This window comes from Nothobranchius furzeri, chromosome 6, assembly GCF_043380555.1.
Source record: "Nothobranchius furzeri strain GRZ-AD chromosome 6, NfurGRZ-RIMD1, whole genome shotgun sequence".
NCBI lineage: Eukaryota > Metazoa > Chordata > Actinopteri > Cyprinodontiformes > Nothobranchiidae > Nothobranchius > Nothobranchius furzeri.
In genome coordinates, this window is record NC_091746.1 from 3148416 (window position 1) to 3153907 (window position 5492).

Sequence of the window (5492 nt, forward strand, 5' to 3'; positions counted from 1 at the left end):
AAACCATAAGTGCTAATGACTCCATTCCTTTTTGTGGTTGTAGGGGCTGTTGATTGGAGTACATTAAAACAAACCCGATCTCTCTAGTACATTCAGAGGCCAAGTTATAAGCCCACAAAGGTGTAACTGGACTACTTCTTTAAAGTGACGCCAGGCCCGGTGACCTTTGGGACATGGTTTTACCCCCTATAGGAATGTGCGATCATCATGAAATGTTCAGATCACTTACAACTCAATACATTCTGCCTTCTTGTAACGTTTCAGCCTGATTGGACCTTGTTTTCACACAAATGAACCCAGAATGATGTGAAATTGTGCTTCGTGCAACATAATTCTGGGTGCCATTTAAAAACCATAAGTGCTAATGACTGCATTCCTTTTTGTGGTAATGGGGGCTGTTAATTGGAGTACTCTAAAACAAACCTGACCTCTCTAGGATATTCAGAAGCCAAGTTATAAGCCCACAAAGGTGTAACTGGACTACTTCTTTAAAGTGACACCAGGCCCGGTGACCTTTGGGACATTGTTTGACCCCCTATAGGAATGTGCGATCATCATGAAACGTTCAGATCACTTAAAACTCAATAGATTCTACCTTCTTGTAACGTTTCAGCCTGATTGGACCTTGTTTTCACACAAATGAACCCAGAATGATGTGAAATTGTGCTTCGTGCAACATAATTCTGGGTGCCATTTAAAAACCATAAGTGTTAATGACTCCATTCCTTTTTGTGGTTGTAGGGGCTGTTGATTGGAGTACACTAAAACAAACCTGATCTCTCTAGGACATTCAGAAGCCAAGTTATAAGCCCACTAATGTGTAACTGGACTACTTCTTTAAAGTGACACCAGGCCCGGTGACCTTTGGGACATGGTTTGACCCCCTATAGGAATGTGCGATCATCATGAAACGTTCAGATCACTTACAACTCAATAGATTCTACCTTCTTGTAACGTTTCAGCCTGATTGGACCTTGTTTTCACACAAATGAACCCAGAATGATCTGAATTTGTGCTTCGTGCAACATATTTCTGGGTGCCATTTAAAAACCATAAGTGCTAATGACTCCATTCCTTTTTGTGGTTGTAGGGGCTGTTGATTGGAGTACACTAAAACAAACCTGATCTCTCTAGGACATTCAGAAGCCAATTTATAAGCCCACAAATGTGTAACTGGACTACTTCTTTAAAGTGACACCAGGCCTGGTGACATTTGGGACATGGTTTTACCCCCTATAGGAATGTGCGATCATCATGTAATGTTCAGATCACTTACAACTCAATAGATTCTACCTTCTTGTAACGTTTCAGCCTGATTGGACCTTGTTTTCACACAAATGGACACAGAATGATGTGAAATTGTGCTTCGTGCAACATAATTTTGGGTGCCATTTACAAACCATAAGTGCTAATGACGCCATTCCTTTTTGTGGTTGTAGGGGCTGTTGATTGGAGTACACTAAAATAAACCTGATCTCTCTAGGACATGCAGAAGCAAAGTTATAAGCCCACAAATGTGTAACTGGACTACTTCTTTAAAGTGACACCAGGCCTGGTGACCTTTGGGACATGGTTTTACCCCCTATAGGAATGTGCGATCATGATGAAACGTTCAGATCACCTACAACTCAATAGATTCTCCCTTCTTGTAACGTTTCAGCCTGACTGGACCTTGTTTTCACACAAATGGACCCAGAATGATGTGAAATTGTGCTTCGTGCAACATAATTCTGGGTGCCATTTACAAACCATAAGTGCTAATGACTCCATTCCTTTTTGTGGTTGTAGGGGCTGTTGATTGGAGTACATTAAAACAAACCCGATCTCTCTAGTACATTCAGAGGCCAAGTTATAAGCCCACAAAGGTGTAACTGGACTACTTCTTTAAAGTGACGCCAGGCCCGGTGACCTTTGGGACATGGTTTTACCCCCTATAGGAATGTGCGATCATCATGAAACGTTCAGATCACTTACAACTCAATACATTCTGCCTTCTTGTAACGTTTCAGCCTGATTGGACCTTGTTTTCACACAAATGAACCCAGAATGATGTGAAATTGTGCTTCGTGCAACATAATTCTGGGTACCATTTACAAACCATAAGTGCTAATGACTCCATTCCTTTTTGTGGTTGTAGGGGCTGTTGATTGGAGTACATTAAAACAAACCTGATCTCTCTAGGACATTCAGAGGCCAAGTTATAAGCCCACAAAGGTGTAACTGGACTACTTCTTTAAAACTACACCAGGCCCGGTGACCTTTGGGACATGGTTTGACCCCCTCTAGGAATGTGCGATCATCATGAAACGTTCAGATCACTTACAACTGAATAGATTCTACCTTCTTGTAACGATTCAGCCTGATTGGACCTTGTTTTCACACAAATGAACCCAGAATGATATGAAATTGTGCTTCGTGCAACATAATTCTGGGTGCCATTTAAAAAGCATAAGTGCTAATGACTCCATTCCTTTTTGTGGTAATGGGGGCTGTTAATTGGAGTACTCTAAAACAAACCTGACCTCTCTAGGATATTCAGAAGCCAAGTTATAAGCCCACAAAGGTGTAACTGGACTACTTCTTTAAAGTGACACCAGGCCCGGTGACCGTTGGGACATGGTTTGACCCACTATAGGAATGTGCGATCATCATGAAACGTTCAGATCACTTACAACTCAATAGATTCTACCTTCTTGTAACGTTTCAGCCTGATTGGACCTTGTTTTCACACAAATGAACCCAGAATGTTCTGAAATTGTGCTTCGTGCAACATAATTCTGGGTGCCATTTAAAAACCATAAGTGCTAATGACTCCATTCCTTTTTGTGGTTGTCGGAACTGTTGATTGGAGTACACTAAAACAAACCTGATCTCTCTAGGACATTCAGAAGCCAAGTTATAAGCCCACAAATGTGTAACTGGACTACTTCTTTAAAGTGACACCAGGCCTGGTGACCTTTGGGACATGGTTTTACCCCCTATAGGAATGTGCGATCATCATGAAATGTTCAGATCACTTACAACTCAATAGATTCTACCTTCTTGTAACGTTTCAGCCTGATTGGACCTTGTTTTCACACAAATGGACCCAGAATGATGTGAAATTGTGCTTCGTGCAACATAATTCTGGGTGCCATTTACAAACCATAAGTGCTAATGACGCCATTCCTTTTTGTGGTTGTAGGGGCTGTTTATTGGAGTACACTAAAACAAACCTGATCTCTCTAGGACATGCAGAAGCCAAGTTATAAGCCCACAAATGTGTAACTGGACTACTTCTTTAAAGTGACACCAGGCCTGGTGACCTTTGGGACATGGTTTTACCCCCTATAGGAATGTGCGATCATGATGAAACGTTCAGATCACTTACAACTCAATAGATTCTACCTTCTTGTAACGTTTCAGCCTGACTGGACCTTGTTTTCACACAAATGGACCCAGAATGATGTGAAATTGTGCTTCGTGCAACATAATTCTGGGTGCCATTTACAAACCATAAGTGCTAATGACTCCATTCCTTTTTGTGGTTGTAGGGGCTGTTGATTGGAGTACATTAAAACAAACCTGATCTCTCTAGTACATTCAGAGGCCAAGTTATAAGCCCGCAAAGGTGTAACTGGACTACTTCTTTAAAGTGACGCCAAGCCCGGTGACCTTTGGGACATGGTTTGACCCCCTATAGGAATGTGCGATCATCATGAAACGTTCAGATCACTTACAACTCAACACATTCTGCCTTCTTGTAACGTTTCAGCCTGATTGGACCTTGTTTTCACACAAATGAACCCAGAATGATGTGAAATTGTGCTTCGTGCAACATAAATCTGGGTGCCATTTAAAAACCATAAGTGCTAATGACTGCATTCCTTTTTGTGGTAATGGGGGCTGTTAATTGGAGTACTCTAAAACAAACCTGACCTCTCTAGGATATTCAGAAGCCAAGTTATAAGCCCACAAAGGTGTAACTGGACTACTTCTTTAAAGTGACACCAGGCCCGGTGACCTTTGGGACATGGTTTGACCCCCTATAGGAATGTGCGATCATCATGAAACGTTCAGATCACTTACAACTCAATAGATTCTACCTTCTTGTAACGTTTCAGCCTGATTGGACCTTGTTTTCACACAAATGAACCCAGAATGATGTGAAATTGTGCTTCGTGCAACATAATTCTGGGTGCCATTTAAAAACCATAAGTGTTAATGACTCCATTCATTTTTGTGGTTGTAGGGGCTGTTGATTGGAGTACACTAAAACAAACCTGATCTCTCTAGGACATTCAGAAGCCAAGTTATAAGCCCACTAATGTGTAACTGGACTACTTCTTTAAAGTGACACCAGGCCCGGTGACCTTTGGGACATGGTTTGACCCTCTATAGGAATGTGCGATCATCATGAAACGTTCAGATCACTTACAACTCAATAGATTCTACCTTCTTGTAACGTTTCAGCCTGATTGGACCTTGTTTTCACACAAATGAACCCAGAATGATCTGAAATTGTGCTTCGTGCAACATAATTCTGGGTGCCATTTAAAAACCATAAGTGCTAATGACTCCAATCCTTTTTGTGGTTGTAGGGGCTGTTGATTGGAGTACACTAAAACAAACCTGATCTCTCTAGGACATTCAGAAGCCAAGTTATAAGCCCACTAATGTGTAACTGGACTACTTCTTTAAAGTGACACCAGGCCCGGTGACCTTTGGGACATGGTTTGACCCCCTATAGGAATGTGCGATCATCATGAAACGTTCATATCACTTACAACTCAATAGATTCTACCTTCTTGTAACGTTTCAGCCTGATTGGACCTTGTTTTCACACAAATGAACCCAGAATGATATGAAATTGTGCTTCGTGCAACATATTTCTGGGTGCCATTTAAAAACCATAAGTGCTAATGACTCCATTCCTTTTTGTGGTTGTAGGGGCTGTTGATTGGAGTACACTAAAACAAACCTGATCTCTCTAGGACATTATGAAGCCAATTTATAAGCCCACAAATGTGTAACTGGACTACTTCTTTAAAGTGACACCAGGCCTGGTGACCTTTGGGACATGGTTTTACCCCCTATAGGAATGTGCGATCATCATGAAATGTTCAGATCACTTACAACTCAATAGATTCTACCTTCTTGTAACGTTTCAGCCTGATTGGACCTTGTTTTCACACAAATGGACCCAGAATGATGTGAAATTGTGCTTCGTGCAACATAATTCTTGGTGCCATTTAAAAACCATAAGTGCTAATGACTGCATTCCTTTTTGTGGTAATGGGGGCTGTTAATTGGAGTACTCTAAAACAAACCTGACCTCTCTAGGATATTCAGAAGCCAAGTTATAAGCCCACAAAGGTGTAACTGGACTACTTCTTTAAAGTGACACCAGGCCCGGTGACCTTTGGGACATGGTTTGACACCCTATAGGAATGTGCGATCATCATGAAACGTTCAGATCACTTACAACTCAATAGATTCTACCTTCTTGTAAC